Source organism: Triturus cristatus, chromosome 2_1, assembly GCF_964204655.1.
Source record: "Triturus cristatus chromosome 2_1, aTriCri1.1, whole genome shotgun sequence".
Taxonomy (NCBI): Eukaryota; Metazoa; Chordata; class Amphibia; order Caudata; family Salamandridae; genus Triturus; species Triturus cristatus.
In genome coordinates this window covers 380,475,875-380,494,252 of record NC_140581.1, presented here as the reverse complement: position 1 = coordinate 380,494,252, position 18,378 = coordinate 380,475,875, and positions in this window count along the sequence as shown.

Below are 18,378 nucleotides of genomic sequence, written 5' to 3'. Positions count from 1 at the left end.
TCCACGTGTCTCTCCTCACCCTCCACATGTCTCTCCTCACCCTCCACACGTCTCTACTCACCCTCCACACGTCTCTCTCCTCACCCTCCGGGTCTCTCCTCACCCTCCGGGTCTCTCCTCACCCTCCACGTCTCTCCTCACCCTCCACGTCTCTCCTCACCCTCCACGTGTCTCTCCTCACACTCCATGTGTCTCTCCTCACACTCCACGTGTCTCTCCTCACCCTCCACGTGTCTCTCCTCACCCTCCACACGTGTCTCGCCTCACCCTCCACACGTGTCTCTCCTCACCCTCCACACATCTCTCCTCACCCTCCACACGTGTCTCTCCTCACCCTCCACGTCTCTCCCCTCTCCCTTCACACGTGTCTCTCCTCACCCTCCACACGTGTCTCCTCACCCTCCGCCTCACCCTCCACATGTCTCCTCCTCACCCTCCACATGTGTCTCCTCCTCACCCTCCACATGTGTCTCCTCCTCACCCTCCACATGTGTCTCCTCCTCACGCTCCACACGTGTCTCTCCTCACCCTCCACGTGTCTCTCCCCACCCTCCACGTGTCTGTCTTCACCCTCCACGTGTCTCTGCTGCACGCCTCACACTGCTGCACGCCTCACACTGCTGCACACTGCTGCACGCCTCACACTGCTGCACGCCTCACACTGCTGCACGCCTCACAGCTTCACACTGCTGCACGCCTCACACTGCTGCACGCCACACACTGCTGCATGCCACACACTGCTGCACGCCACACACTGCTGCACGCCGCACACTGCTGCACGCCGCACACTGCTGCACGCCACACACTGCTGCACACTGCTGCATTACTCACTGCTGCATGCTGCACGACTCTGCTGCACGCAGCACACTGCTGCACGCCGCTGCACGCCACAGTGCTGCATGCCTCACACTGCTACACTAAACACTGCTGCACGCAGCACACTGCTGCACGCCGCTGCATGTCACAGTGCTGCATGCCTCACACTGCTGCACGCCGCACACTACCGCACGCCGCACACTGCTGCACGCCGCACACTGCTGCATGCCGCACACTGCTGCACGCGGCACACTGCTGCACTCCACACACTGCTTTTATGCGAGTTTATGCTACTGACATTGTAAATGACAATGCCTTTTATTTGTTTTAAAACCAAAACATAAATAAAAAGGCATTGTAATTTTACAATGCTAATAGCTCAAACTCTTATAAACGCGAGACCTATTGCATTGCAAATGCTTGTTATTTTTGGCAGGGTGGTGTACAAAGAGAAATTCCACATAAAAAACTGCACATCAGAGACAAATATTCCAGTACACTGGCTATTGAGGCAGTGCAGCATAACCCAGACAGATGACTTTATTCTTATTATATTATAATTGGTGTGAAAAAGAGAGCCAGATTGGAAACCAAAATAAGCCCTTTTAAAATGTTCAAACCATCACCACACTGCAGGAGCCTGCTTCTAGAATGGTGCCAAGGGGGTGTTTGTGGGTTACTACCGCTCAACCTGCTCTGAAATTAGCCCCAAGCCTACAGCCATATGGAAAATACTAGCTTGGCAGAAGGGCCATTCCAGCACTGGTGTATGAACAAGTTATCCAGGTACAAATTCTAAATTCTACCGGTGATGTCATAAATCATTCTGCGACATAGAAGGATTTTTTTATTAATATACACCATTACTCCTATCCCCTTACTCTTTTCATTGCAAGGAGATGGGCTTTGCTTCTGATGTGGCTTCCGCTTTCAACACATAGTTCACCCAAAGCAATAAATAAAGTTCCTACTAACTGTGATGCAGAGGTGAGGATGTACAAAGCCACTGACTATTTGTGGTGTTTAAAAATCCCCTTTGCATTCTACTTTTGGAAAACTTTATATCTAAAATTACGTTTTTTAAAGTTTTCTATCGATTGTAATTATGTACAGCCTCTGATATTTCTGCTGTGCTTCTGCAGAACGTCTCAATGGCATTCTGTGATACTGGGAATGTGTTAGCTCCTTTAGGCTTGAGGGTCTGCAGGCTGCATGCTATTTATATGGCCTGGGTGTAGGAAACGGTGCTACCCATTTAAAGTGACATTGGGCATTCGGGCCTTTGGCTTCAGGACTCCCAGGGACGTGCCTATCTGAGGTCAGAAGCTCTTAGAGTCCATTACAAAACTGTATCTCAGAAACACTTAGAGTGGATGTTCCAAGCACAGCCATAAGGTCTGAAACTGCTGCCTTCTCATTTCACTGAGAATTAAAGGTAGGAGGAGAGGCGGAAGATCTTTCTCTTTTCAGCAGGGGCGGCTCCTCCACAATGGACGAGGAGCCTCGCCCCACGGGCCCAGAGCCAGCAGGTGAAAAATAAAGCGATTACCTAAGTCATTTTATTTTTTTATTTGCTGGCTGTAAGCCAGCCCGTTCAGGGAGGGGCGGGGCTGAGGCATGGGAGGGGCAGGGGGAGGAGGAGGAGGAGTGCTATGTGAACTCTCTAAGTGCGCATATGTGTTTGGCCGGCCATCTCAGGCCAGCCAAACATACATGCACACTTAGGTTTCTCCAGCCTGGCTGCATTGATTGGAGAAACCCCCCAGACTCCCTGGTTTGAGCGGAGAGTCTTTTCAGCCCACTCAGACCAATCCCGGCGCGGCTCTCATAGCATGAGAGCAGCATGGGGATTGCACCGGAAGTCTGTTTTCGGGTATGCTGTGAGGCTGGGACCAGGAAGAGGACACGGAGGCACGACGCGGGAGTCAGCCGCAGCTCCAGGTAAGTGTTATGTTTTTTAAATTGTTAACCCCCCCACGCACTCCCCCTCCTGCGCTCCCCCGCTTCCCCCCCTCATGCCGCACCACCTTTTCATTGTGTCGGCCACCACTGCTTTTCTGCCTCCGGGAGTTTGGCGTGCCTGTATCTCTGAGAACGGAATCCAACTTTCCGATGTTCTGCAGAGGTCTCTAAAAGTGGCTCTGCAGTCAGCCCTAGTTTCTGCTCGTTCTCTTATTTAGCGTTAAGACACCCAATCGGGTATTTGTCGCACTTTAGGAATGTTCCTCATCTTCGTCGTCAGAAGGCAGGGTCACTGAAGCAAATGGTTCATGGTGCAAAGACTTTAACTGGACTTTAGCATCATCTACTGTATCTCTATGTTGTGGAGGAGCATTTAGGGGCATATTAACAAGGCGGCGCTATAAAATTATTGCCGCTTTTGCGGCCATTTTCAGCTGAAAAGCGACGATAATTTTATCACCTTATCAGCAAAGACATGCTATTGCGTGTTTTGCTGACTTAGCGCCCGTTTCCAGCACGCCTAACTTTGCAGCGCTAATGAGATGCAAAGTAGGCGTGGCTGTGAAACAAACCAGGGAAAATATCGCGAAGGCAGCTTCGCGATATTAACAAGGAAGGGTAGCGATTATTTAAATAGCGTTAAGTATGCCTTAATGCAGGAATTTAACGTCTGTTAAATTCCTGACTAAGGCATACTTAACATGGGGGGTGGATTCTGTGGCTAAGACCACAGGCCCTATCATCTACGATATCGCAGTTTTCCACCATGGAAAACGGCGATATCCACACTATCTCTGAAATTTTTATTGCCTCAGCAATGCACATTGTTGAAAATGCGCTAACCGGGCGATAAATTCCAGAGATAGCCGGCGATAAATATGCAAGCGCTAAGCACGCTTTGCGATATTTATCGCCGGCCCCCTGTTAATATGCCCCTTATCTTGTTGTGAGTTGCACAAGTTTATCATCTTTGCAGTTCATAACTCTAATTACATTTGGAAAATAGAGCTTTACTCATATGTCATTCACACTGATAGTCTCCCTTTGGACATGTATGTGACTGTTCATATCATCATAGCACGTGTTACATGTTGAAGGAGTAGAAGGCTGACTGTGCAACACTTCAGTTGAGTGAAATGACTGACTATCACACATATCTCACATCAGTGTGTGTTTCTCCAGCATGTAGACATCTCTGGTTTAGTTTCAATCCTTCTTGTGTGAGCTTGCATCACACCGCTGCTCTGCCTTGATTCGAACCTGCTTTAGTCCACACAATGGGGAGTTCCCCCTCCAGTTTCTCTGGGAGCCTTCCACGCACCCCACAAATCTGCGAATGAACATTCGTCTGCGCCAAGCATTCGTACTGTGGAGTTGTCTTTTCTCAGTGTAGCAGGACTTGGTTGATTGGCTGTTTGGTTGTTTTATTCATAAAACGGTCGTTCACGAAATAGGCATCTTGGCGCTATGGAACGTAAACGCCAGGGAAGAAGGAAGCTTGAAGGACTAGCTAGTAAAGGAGCAATGCTTTCAACCCTCTCACGTAGGAGACATGCGAGTGCGTGTTTTACTGTGAGTGGGAAGACTGTTCCGGGGCCTGGGACAAGCAGTCGGAGAGAGTGGCCCCGTCTGCGCTAACCTGTCACAGAGGGGAAGCAAACAGTATCCGCGAGTGTCACTGCGACCCCACGGACAGGCTGTCAACACACACCTGCTGGGCTTCTGCTGCGGCGCCGCGCTCTGGGTGACATGCGGTCACACCACGCCAGGGGGACGCTCCAGGTGACATGCTATGTCAAGCTCGCGGCCACATTCCAGGAAAAAATATGAATTGCATTTCAGAAATTCTGCAGCTCGAGAACATTACAACCTGCACTTTCTGGCCACCAGATCTGTTTGTTCATTCAGCAAAGATCTGTTCAGCTTTAGTGATATTCCCTTCCTACACCTTGTAGGGAAATATCGCAACAACGGGGTGTTGTTTGAGGAGGGCTACCTAAAGACAGTGCTTGGTGTCATGACAAACATTGTGTGACAACATTGTGTGACAACATATACTATTCTAATGACATATGCCATTGGTCAACACATACTTGCGTCTGGGTGATGTAAAAAGATGTAATTTACTTGGTGTATGAAGTAATCAGTGGTAAATTACACAGTGCTGGATGTTGGCACCAAAGACAACCCTCTGATGTACTAGGAGGTGCCAGTAAAAAGTAATGCAATAATGCTTCAGGGGTTTTAAAGATGGAACTGAAACTCAGTGAAATATTCAGTCTCTGTTTAAAAACACTAGCGAGTGGGAAACGAAGAGCAGATTTCATGCAGAGATACTCCGCAGTATTTCTGAAATCCCCAAAGGGAAAAGCACATTCTACTTTTCAATTGAGAAAAAACTTAGGGCAGGAGTTTGTAACCTCTTGACCTCTGTGGATCCCACTTAATCACTATTGGAAGGTGAGGACCGACACCTAAGTCATTTCTATGATTTGAACCACAAAAAATACAGAAAACTACAGAAACAACTGCACAGCACACAAACTACAAAATAAAGGGAATATGTACAATGAAGTGGCGGAGGTGTCGTTAGCCTCCTTGGCACGCTACGCCACTTCTGAAACTCAAGGCTGCACCATATTTACAAGGATATGGTGCAGCCTTGCGTTTCCCCCTGCGATGGCGCTAAGTTTAGCAAATTGGCGCCAACGCAGGCACCCTTGCACCAGAGTGCAAGGGTGTCTGTGTGCAGGGGAGGATTAGTTATGTGTAGGAAGGTGGCACTTCCTGCACATAAACAATCCCAAAATGCCATTTTGTAACTTTCATGTGTGCTGCTTCTTCCGGCACACATGTAAGTTACATAATGGCATTTTTCAAAAAGGTTTGTTTATGTACAGGAAGGGGCACCTTCCTGTACATAAACAAGCCATGGCATTTTGGTTTTTCTATGTCTGCTGCACAAGGCAGCACAAATGGAAAAAGCAAAAAAACAAGGAGAAATAATGCATTTCTCCTCGTTTCGCCAACTTAAGACCAGGATTTTCCTGGTCTTAATTTTGGTGCTGCCTCCTATGTACGCTACCCTTATACATAGGGGGCAGCGTCAAATACAATGGGTGTTACGGTGGAACGCCCACCGCAACACCCACTGCACGCCCCTTTCACGCTAAACATAGCATGAAAGGGTGCCTTATGTGCAAGGCAGCATTAAGCTACGTTAAGTGGCTTTACACTGCCTTGCACATAAGGCAAGGCCCCTATCGCCATGGGAACGTCACAAAAAGTGACGTTCCTGTGGCGAAAGGGGCTTGTACATTTGCCCCTATGTTTTTTACTTCACAAACAAAAACACACAACAATCCACATTTTTACTTTAATGGGAAGGTTGGAGTTTTTCAAATTTGTTTTTTTTTCTAAAAGACAAAACTATGTGTTAGTCTCTACTGTATCAATTAGCAGTAGCAATTCAGTGGGGTCCACAGAAGTAAAAAAGCTGTGAACCGCTGCCCTAAACTGTTTCTGAAATGGAAAGCGGAATGTGCTTTCACTGCTGGGTATTTCAGAAATATGACTATCTCTGTGTTCAATACGCTCTTACTTTAATACTTGGTAGTGGTTTTAGACAGAGACTATGGGCCAGATGTACGACCAATTTTAGCATGTGCAACTGGGTTAGCGATCCGTTTGCGCATGCTAAAATTGGTATGGCCATGTACTAACACGATTTTGCGAGTCGCAAATGAATTGCGACTCGCAAGAAAGCATTTAGAGACTCGCTATTTGGAAGGGGCGTTCCCTTCCAAATAGCGAGACTCTAACCCACGTACAAATGTTGTGCGACCGCAATTGCGGTCGCAAAACACTGGCAAATTACCATCCTCTTCAAGAGGGTGGTAATGGAGTCGTAAATCGGAAGGGGTCCTCAGGGGACCCCTTCCCCCTTTGCGACAGGCTCTGAAAATAATTTTTAGGGGTGGGCAGTGGTCCCAGGGACCACTACCTGCCCTTAAAAATGTAAACGACAATGTTTCTTTTTTTTTTAATGCATTCCGATTTCCTTTAAGGAAAACGGGCTGTGTTAAAAAAAAACTGCTTTAATTAAAAGCAGTCTCAGACATGGTGGTCTGCTGAGCCCAGCAGGCCACCATACCTGGGAGGGACTGCCATCCCCAATGGGCTCGCAAATTGCGAGAGGCTCATTAATATTCATGAGCCTCGCAATATGCGACCCCATTGGGAATCTCAAACAGTGTTAAACACACTGTTGTACATCTAGTTTTGCGGCTCGGAAATTATGAGTTCGCAAAATTGCTGGTTGTAAATCTGGCCCGAATGTTTTATATTTCACTAAGTTACCTGAAGCATTAATTAATGACTTTTATTGATAGCAACTCCTTGCACATTACAGGTCTGTCTTTGGGGCCAACTTCCAGCTCTGTATAATTTACCATTGATAACTTCATATACCATGAAATTTACATCTTTTTACATCACCCGGACACACGTATGTGTTGACCAATGGCATATGTCATTAATGTTTGCCAAGCCTGGGACACCAACCTCTTTCTTTAGTTAACCCTCCTGAAAACACATCATTGTTGCAATATTTCCCTACAAGGTGTAGGAAAGGAACATCAATAAAGCTAAAAAGATCTTTGCTGAACGAACAAACAGATCTGGTGACCAGAAAGAGCAGATTGTAATGTTCTTGAGCTGTAGAAATTCTGAAATGCAGTAAATATGTTTCCTGGAATGTTGCCACAAGCTTGCCATACTAATGTGATGACAGCATGTCACGCTGAAGCGTCCTCCTGGGGTGGTGTAACCACATGTCGCCCAGGTTCCTGCAGCAGGAGCCCTGCAGGTGTGTGATCATGACACCTTGTCTGTTGGATCACAGTTCTGGCACCGCGACTCTGCAGACATTTTGTAATGCGAGGGCTGCGACTCGGTGCAAGCAGAGGGCAAACAGCTGAAAGTCAAGGAAGCGGCGGAACAGGCTTGTCATAGCTACGCCGAATGTTACTGGCTGATAAAAGACATGCATACCGTGTCCTTCCCAGCAACAGCACGACAGGACTAGCCACTGTAAACATCCTGGAGCTAGTGGTTCTCAGTGCTGCCCTGTGCCTTGTTGTTTTTGGGGACTGACGTGTTTCAGCGAGATACAGCATCGACAACATTGTTTTACTTAAGAAGTACTTAGTACATTAGACAGAAGTGTGGTGGTTGATGGAATTCATCACTAACATTTTTAATTAATTTTACTGTACATTGCATTTCGTTCGATGACGTATATTTTTAATGTATTTCTTAAATCTAATGCATAAATTAAACAGTTTTTAGGTCTTGAAGAGACGTGCTGTGTTCTGTCTGTGGGATTACAGGCTGCCCATCTCCTACCATTGGTAAACTTCAGAGTCGCTCTCATTTTCTTTGATCCCATTCATCATGGCATGTGGGCGTCATGCCCTCTTTTTGTGTTTGGCCATCCAATAGCGCATGGAACAAGCACATATCTCCTTACACTGCTCATGGTTTGCAGAGCTATTTTCTCCTTTGTTTTCAAACACTCCATAGGAGTACATCTGTGTTTCAGGCTATCTCCCTTGTATACATACAAGCATACCACTAAAATGCATGCACATGTACAAATGCATTTCTTAAAAATTGGTTAAAACTTGAACAGCACTTGTTTATTTTTTTGCACGATCCGATGGTATTGGAGCACTCACTTCGTCATCTGTTTTGCCATACCGCGAACACAAGCTGATGGTATTGGAGCATTTTAAGTGCTCACTAGTTGGATTACACAGTGACACACTCCTTTTTTTAACTGATCCTGCTTCAATTAAGGTTTTTTTCCCCGTCGTTGCTTGCCCATCTCCCGTATTCCCTCCTGCTTCCCTGCTTGATCCGGCCCCCCACTACCTCCTGAGTCACTGCTGTTTGTTTGTGGGTTTTTTAGTATTGGAGAGCTTGTTCCTGCATCCATCTTGCCATAGTGCTAACACCAGACACTGGTATTGGAGCGCTTTAAATGCTCACCAGTTACATTACACAATTAGACATTCATTGGCATACGCAGGGGGAAGCGTAAGTGATTTGTCCAGAATCACACATTTTTTAGCTGCCCCCAAGATTAGAACCTGGTTCCACAGTTCCCCTGTCGACAGCTCTGGCCATTATTCCACATCTTCACTTCACTTCATAGCTCCTCAACTGCTTCTCACTATCACATCCTCATTTGTTCAGCAAGACTCTGTAAACACCAAACAAGCATTGGCGAAGCCAATAGATCTTAGCAGTGCCAAGCTATTGAACTTGTAAATGTGAATGTATATTAGCCATGTTGTCTAGCAGCACATCTGCTGTTCAGCATGGCTCAAAGTCACAGTGCTATGATGCAGCCAGTGCAGGTCATGTCATAGTGCTTTTTGTGTTAGGAGGCGTAGGACAATAAACTCAACAGGGGGGCGCGGAGAGACTCGGTGTTGGCTCAACATCCTGTGATTCTGGGCTATCAACACATTTCAGCCAAACTGAACAGCAGATGTGCTGCTAGACAACATGGCTAAAAGGCATTCACATTGACAAGGCCAAGAGTCATTGCATGGTCATTGCCGAGACCTATTGGCTTTGCCAATGCTTGTCCTTTTAAGTGACTATTTTTTTATGAGGGAAAAGAGGTTGTGTGAGCTTTAGGTGGGCATCATATTTCCAGTGGTGGCATACTCCATAGGTCTTCTTTCTGTTCTCTATTGTAAGTATGTTGTGGTATGTATCAAATATAAAGTGTGCATTCCTAAGTAGTTGTGATCAGGTGTTTGCTGAGAACATTGCTGCAACATACACAGGGCGGAAAAATGAATGAGGTAACAGATGAGTTTTTACAGTTTACTGAAAGTGCAAATAGTTAACCACTTAATATCCTGGTTTAACCAACAAGTAGCCAATATGAAACAAGCATTTGTAAAGCCAATAGATCGCACCTTTTGGCTGCCAATGCAGGCTTGCTCTCCCAATGCCTTTTCCCGATGGGCAACATCAATAAAAAGAGAAAAACCAATGCTTTTTTTGCCATTGGACAAAAACAGAAGCAAGATAACCTGTACGTGCCGTGTCATCATCACACATGCACACATAAGGATCATGATTCTTCAGTAGCTCAGAATGATGTTGAATATGCGCACTTGAGCCACCATGGATGCACATGTATTTGGCATGATGCGCTCATCTTTTTTTTAAATTTAGCATTCCAAGATGAAGAACACCTAGCTTGAAGAAGTAAATTAAAGAAAAAAGTGTGCAGAGAAAGGTACAATCAAAAAGAAAAAAAAGGAAAAAGGAGGCAGCAAATTGCAGCTGCTGGGCCCTCCCAAAAATGATTATTATTAATAGATTTTTTTTAAAACTGCAATCCCTGTGGAAAAAGCAGGGGCTAAATGGAGGAGTGAGTGGCTGGGGAATTGAACAAGGGGCAGAAATGGAAAGAGGTAACAAAGTTGCAGATGAGCACAAAGTAGCTTCAGGAAGGGAGGAAGGAGAAAATTAAAAAAGATAAAAGCACAAAAAGTGGAAGGGAGAGATGTGAGAAGCAGACAAGCTGGTATAGGGAGCAACACGAAACGTGCATGGGGTGGGTATTTGAGGGAGTCAGAACGTGACTGTGAGAACATGAAAACACACGCACACCAATGGAATAATAAAAGAGAAGGAAAAATGTTAAAAATGTTCAGCTGTTTTTTTGCCTAAAAAGCACAACAGAAGTTTTGGAAATGAGTATTCCTTCCACTGCATTTGATCAACGGGCACAGACCTCCATATACAACTTAAACCTTTGATTGGGAGCAGGTAGGAAAGGCATGTTTTGTGACTGCAGAACTGTAATTTAAAGGCCTCTTTCATAGTTAAGTCGTATTTCAAGTCACAATTCTGAAAATGCCACTTTTTAGAAAGTTGGCATTTTCTTGTCCTAGTCGTTTGGTGCCTGCAGCCTGTTACTGGGTCACTTCACTGGGTGTAGTTGGCCTTTGCGTATTCCTCCCAGACAGCCACACAATAGAGGCACAAGGTGGGCCTAGATGGGCAATTTCAGGGAGGATGGGAGGGCAGAGCTGTGCACCGCCCCACTTGTACTTCAAGAACTTCACACTAAAGTATTGTGCCTACAGGCAGACAGGGACCAGGGCAGGAAGGCAAGAAATTCTATACATGTCTGTGAGGAGAAGCCTCTAGAAGATTCCCCTACTTCAAAGGAGGTACCAGGTATAAAAATAGGACCCTCAGACCTGCTCTTCGGATCACCTCTGGACCTGTGTAATACTCAAAAGAAGGACTGCTCTACTGCCCTGCTGTTCTTCTGCAAGAAGGACTGGAACTGCACCTTGAACCCAGGACCACCAGAGTGACTCCAAGGGCTAGTTGGTTGGCCTCCTGTTCTGAGCTACAGTGACACAACAACATCGAACACCTCTGAACCCTGCATCTGCACTCTGCCCACTGTGAGTCCTAACCCCCCCCCTCCCACCCGAAGTAGTGCCTCCTCAGTCCCGGACCTTTGGAAGTGGGAATAAAGGTGCTCTGCCAGCCCATCTGAACTGGTGCAGCACGACACAACTGGATTCAGCCCTTGCAGCTCCTCATCATAACCGACGCAGCGCAAAGCAACTCAATGCAGGATCTAGCATAGCAGCTGTTGAAGTCCCTCATCGTAACCGACACAGCACAACGCAACTCAATGCAGACCTCGCATCACAGCCCTTGCAGCTCCTCAATGGAACCGACACAGCATGACGCATCTCGACCTGGGACCCCATAACTCTTATCGGGACCGATGCTGTGCGACACATCTTGACTCAGGACTCCGCATCGCTCCTTCGAACAGCAGCACAACGCCCCACAACAAGTAAATTAGGTACAGTTCTCAGCATGCCTAACCTGGTCTCTGTATTCAGCAGGGCCTCCATCATGGTCCGCGTCAACTTGTGACTTTGTCCAGGTCTGGCACTACCAGATACCCACAGTTGGCGCTTTGTGCTGTTAAGCACAATTGTTATCTAAATCTTTAAAATTGCATATCTATGGTGGTTCTACTGATTGGATTTTTGTCATTTTGGTGTCATTTTATTTATTACATTTTATACTATTTTTTGAGGTTTTTCTTCCCTTGTGTTTTCACTTTATTGCTGTTTGTATGCTGCACAAATACTTTACACATTGTGTCTAAGTTAAACCTGACTGCTTTTGTGCCAAGCTACTAGAGGTTTAAGTGCAGGTTAATTTAGTGACTTTTTGTGGTTCACACTGACGAGAATTGTGGTTGTTTCTTGGGTAGGGTTTCACTCCTATCAACCAACAACCCAGTTACTCACAGGACCAAACATATCAAATAACACAGACAGCTTTAGTAGCAATCTTATTGATGCAATCTTATTGATCCACTAACCATCCACAATTAATTTTCAACATTCACCTCTATGAACATCAATTATATGCTTAAACCTGCTAGCTTGAGCCCCAACTATCTCTGCAGAGCCCTGTTTAACAACAAGAATGAAGGAAAATGTGTCCCCACGCAGTGTGGAGATAATGAAAATTGTCAAGACCTCATTTCTCAAAAGACTAGTGTTGGAATGTCTTACAACAGTCTATTCTCATCCCTACCAAACCCATAGTCCCAGCAATCTTCAGATTCATTTCAAACGTCTCTTTTATCAGTAAAATCATGGTGCATCATTTGCAAGCGCTCAGTGGAGTACATAACATTTTCCATGACAGACAATCAAGTTGTAGACCAGGAAGAGGAAATGAGACTACAATTGTGTGTATTGGAGAAGAAGTGATCGCCTCATTTGAGATGAAATATATTGCAATCTGTCTCATCTTTACACTAAAGAAAGCATACGTCCTGATTGACCGCACCACTCTACTGTAGCAACTGGATAATTGGGATGAGATCATTGGAACAGCCCTTAAAATGGTACAATCATTTTTATCAAACAGAAGTAAACATATTTCAAAGTGGTTTAGCTTGTCATCAGTGAAATAGATCTCATGCTGGGCCCCACAGGAATCACCTCTGTCACTTCTAGTCTTTAATAGTTTCTTGGGATTATTGGTGGAATCCTGAATGGCGGCGATCAAGCAGATTTCAGTCTGCTCTTCCTCTGGAGTTGAGAGCCACACCATCATCTGCTTACGAAGCATGGAACCTAGGATTAAGTTTGACATAAAGGTAGTAAAAATACCAATTTCAACATCTTGCTCTTGAGTGGGATCTTGTCACTGCTGCATTCACTTCACCACAATGAACTGACATGGGCAATGGCGCTATAGAGATTTAGGCCCACATGCATCAAAGCAAAAACCGGTCACAAACGGGCAGATTCTCAGAATCTGCCCCTTTACGACCGGTATTTTTGCCTTTGGGATGCATCATCCTAAATGCAAAATTCGCAATTTAAGTAATCTCTAAATCTCGATTACTTAAATCGCCATTGCATTTAAGTGGTGTTATGTTATGCTCCATATTTACAAGGCAGCACTATGCCACGTTGCGTGGTTTGACGCTTCCTAGTAAATATCGTTCCCTTTGATACAATTTTCTGCGTTAATGAGGTGTGGAATAGGTGTTGCCGTGGGTGTTCCCAGCAACACCCATGGCATTTTGACACTGCCCCAGATTTACAATATGGACCAAGATGGTCCCAGGACAAATATATCAATCAAAAAACAGTATATTCACACAATAACAAATAAATCGAAGAACATTTTTTAAAAAATGTTCAAGTGTTGTTTAATCACACTGAACACCTGTTGCTAGTTTTTAAGATCACAATCTACATAAAACATTCAAAAACATCATTGGTGTGCCCGAATGGGTGGAAAGGGGAAGGGCAGTGAGTTGTGCGAGGTTGTGGGGTAAGTGGCGGATATTATTTACAATTGTTGAACAATCAAATTGTTGTGCATATTATATAATGCCACACATTTTATAAATGGTTCATATCACAGTACACTTCAAGGAAATATCTGCAGCCATGTAAGATAGAAGTCACAGTGCAACATGCGCTGTTGGTGTTACTGGCGTCATTCATGTGTTGACGTTTCGACCCCTGGAATTATGTAGGTATTGGTCAGAACCTTACTAATGGGGTCTTCCTCAGGACGAGAGTGCTAGTGGAGTAGAGAGGGCACCTAGAAATAAAATAAAGGTTGGGTTGTCAGATATAAAGATTGAATTAAGATAAAGACAAATTAAAGGCCGGGAGTTAGTTAATATATAGTTACCGTATCTGCCTGTGTAGGCAGTACTTCAAAGGCGCAAGAAGTCATCTAAGAAAGTGGGGTACATATCCTCCAATGCGTGCGATGGAGAGAGTGGCAAACACCTGTAAAGATAATGTGTCGGTCAGTGTGGCCTCTAAAAATTGAGGTCCTGAAAGCAAAAAGAGGGATGGTAAGGTCAACTTACTCAATTCAAACAAATGTAATCCCGTGGGTATTTCAATCCCACGCAGTCCAAAACCTGCTGGAGACGACGTGGTCAGGAGACCAACGTTTTAGAGCATAATGACTAAATCAAAATTGTTTCAAATGAGGGAATGAATCTAAAATAGAAGGAAGGAGAAGGAGCATAAAATCAGTGTCAAGGACCGAGTCGCCAATGGCAAAGCAACTAACACAGTAGATAAATCATGTTAATAAGAAAAAGTGATTCTAACTGGCATTGAAGGAAACAAAGTAGCCATTCAAAAGGCCATGGTATGTAAAAGCGCAATGTAACTCAGAGATTAAAAAAGGCCGTGCTGGCAATCGGTTCAAATTAATAGCGCGCCTGGTTCTGATAGGAGTAACGAAAACCTCGGCGTGCTGAACCGAAATGGAAGTAAATGTGGCAAGGTGAAAAATGCCTCGATTGAAAATCACCGTGTGTACAGGTGGGCTAACATGGAATTCACAAGGCATGTGCCTAATCCTGAATCCGAGCGTAAGTGTGATAACAAGGCTAGCACCATTCTTTTCTATATACCAAATGAATAATGGACGTATGCTTGATCCAAACGACTATGCCGTTAAAAGTGAGGACATATTGACAAATGGAAATTAATCTAAAAAACATGTAAACGTATGCTGCGGATGAAGGTTACAACCTACTAAATATAGTGGTGGAGTTAGTGGAAAAAAGCTCTTGTTAGGGTGTGTCAAATGGGTTAAACAGACAAAGTTGTTAAAGCGCCTCATCGGTTGGCGGAAGCAGGGAAAACCGACATGAAACGGGAAAGGCGCTGCAGCGCTCAAATGTTAAAAATGGTCTTCCAGATAATGGAGACGAAGTTCTGAACACTCACCCTGGTGTCGCGGCTTCTTCGCACTGAAGAGCAAGAGCGCGCTGTCGTCGCTAGCAGTTGTCTATAAAGGAGCGGAGGAAAACTACACGTGATCCCCGGTATGGTGCCGCCGCTAAATGCCGGTCTGCACGTAAACAATACGGACGGAAGACAGACTAAAATAAAGCCCGGACAAAGTGTTGAATGTAATGTATAGAGGTTGGAATAGAAAGGGGGGGTTTGTCCCTTGGTGTTCAAATGGAGTATGGAATTATGGAACTGTTGGTCAGTATGCCAGTTGGAATATAAATAAAAGTGCACTTCCATTCAGAATTCAATCACTTTCAAAGTAACATCAAAAATAAAAAACATGGTTATCACAAATTACTGGTGAATTTAAAAAGGAAGATCAATAGCGTATGTATGAAAGCCCAACGCTTGAACCACAGAATTACTTATCCTTAAGAGAGAAATCGAGGGAACACAGGAATATCAATGATACACAGTACATTCGTTATATAAGGTCAAAGTTTGGGAAATAGGAATCAATCATGACAAGAAAACACAATGAAATAAGCTGAATCATTGATCACAGTGTCAAGGAGAGAAAACACAAAAGGTTAGTGGGCAACATTAGGTGAAAAGGCATGCCATTTGAGCATTGCTGCAATCAAGTTCATTCAGCCCGTTGGCAATTGTGTCCAAATGTTCCATCCATTTGGATTCCCTAATATTTAGGATAGCGCAAATGTTTCCGCCCCTCGGTCCCAGATTCGCTTTTTCCAGTAATACCCACTGCAGATCGTCTGGGTTGTGTTGTATCGACCCACAATGTTCCACTAATGGTGCCCCCGCAACAGAGCGCCGAATCCTGCTGTGGTGCTGTAGTATCCTTGACTTAATCTTCTGTTGGGTCTACATAGAGTAACCCACATGGGCAGATTATGCCATAAATGACGTTCATGGAATTACAGTTAGTGAAGGAATTAAGAGCAATTGTGTGTTCTTTGTAGGCAAACTTCTTGGTGACAATTGTAGTGTTGCATGCCTTACAATATCCACATTTGTAATGCCCTTTTACTGGTTGTAGGTTCCAGAGTGATTGAATTGTGGGTTCCTTAGAGTCTTCCAAAAAAGAATGAACCACATGGTCTTTAACACTCATAGCTTTTTTAAATGAGTGCATTGGTGGATTGGGTTGGTCTAGGTCCTCTGCCACTAAACTCCAGTGTTTGTTGATCACTTTTTTTATGGCATTGCTTCTCGTGGAGAAGGTAGTGACACAGATTATTCTCTGAGACAAGGTGTCATTCTTCTCTCTGGGTGTCAACAGAGTTTCCCGAGGGTTGAACCAGGCCTTTTCTGCGCTCTCTTTACCAGTCTTCTTGGATATCCTCTCATCAACAAGCGTGTGCTGAGGTCCTCAGACTCAGCCATGTAATTAGCTCTCCTTGCGCAATTCATGCGGATCCTTAATAACTGCCCCACCGGTAGGTTGTCTCTCAGCCCACGTGGGTGGTGGCTGTTATATCTGAGGAGGGAATTCCGTTCAGCCGGTTTCCGATATAGTGTGGTGTATAGTTTGTTGTCTTCACAGCAAATTTTGATATCTAGAAAGGCTATCTCTTCGGTGTCTGACTGTATGGTGAATTGAATGTTATGGTCGCAATGATTGAGCCAGTCATGGAAAGTGTCCAACTCTGTAGAATTTCCATTCCAAATGATCAGTATATCGTCAATATACCGTTTCCACAGGTTCACCCGGTGGTAAAAAGGGTTGTTATTAAATACAAACGATCTCTCAAAACGGTCCATATAGATGATGGCTAGATCTGGGGCGAAGGCTGCTCCCATGGCCCCACCCTTCGTCTGTACATAGTAACGTCCTTGAAAGAAGAAAAAATTCTTCTTCATTGCTATGGTCAGTAGGGTAATGATGAACCCTGTTGGTACTGCCATAGGTGCAGGTCATTTATTCAATGCGTCTCTCTTTAGGGCTGGTTCTTGCGGGATGCTTGTATATAGGGATACAATATCGCATGTTACAAGTAATTGATCATTCGGATTAAAAGGTTGTTCGTCTATCAACGTGATAGTTTGCATAGTGTCTCTTAAGTATGCTTCGGTCTTCTCAGCCAAAGGTTTCAGGAAATAGTCAATATGAGCCAGTAGTGATCCACACCCAGATACAATGAGGCGACCCGGTGGGTTCCGCATATCCTTGTGGATTTTGGGCAAAGTATATATGGTTGGTAGCCGTGGATATTTCTGGTTAAGGTAATCAAACTCGAGTTTGCTTAGAAACCCTTTTTCACGGGCTTCAGATGTGGCACTCAAGATTTGCTCGGCCAGCTCCTTTGTGGGGTCTGATCTTAGTAGGGAATAGCTGATACCATCTTGAAGCTGTCGCAAGATCTCCGTCTTGTAGGTTGTTGTGTCCTGTATGATGATGGCGCCGCCCTTGTCCGCCGATTTTATAACTATGTCCTTGTTATTCTTAAGATTCATAAGGGCAGCTTTCTCCAACCTACTGGTATTTGGAATGGTATGTCTGTGTGTGGAAAGTAATTTCATCACAACAATCAACACCATACTCTCATATGCCAGGATCCTACTCGACATAGCGCTGGTGGGTGGAACAAAAGTCGACGGAACCCGTAGTCCTGTTACTGAGTTCGGTGGAGCCATTGTGGAGTGTTTGAAAAAATACCTAAGACGAATCTTACGGAAAAAACTGTGTAATTCTATCTTTGTGTTGGAAGTATTCTGATAGGCCGTAGGAACGAAAGACAAGCCTTTGGAGAGTATTCTCTGTCCTTCTTCTTTCAAAGTATAAGATGAGATATTAACCACTGAATTGTCATCAGCTTCTACCATCTGTAAACCTTGCGTCGTGTTGATATTTCCCCGTGGCTCTCTGGTTGAAAACGAACTTGCTTGGGGGTTTGGCCCCGGCCCCTGTCCCAATTCAAGGTTGTAGGTTGATGGCCTCTTGGTGGGCCCCTCTGCCAGTTGCCTCTTCCTCTTCTCGGTGCTCTCCATTGGCTCTCGCCTAAAAAAGGAAAATAGCCTTGTGGTGGATACCAGTTGTCTCGGTAACTCTGGTCAATGCTGGGGCCTGGTTGTTCGTTGTCACTTTCGGAGCTGACCAATGAGTCCGAGAAAGCGGTAAAATTCCTTCTACCTCTGTAGCCACCCCTACCTCTGCCTGTAAACCTTCCTTGGTTATCCTGTTTATAGTAGTCTTCGTTAAGATATGGGTAGG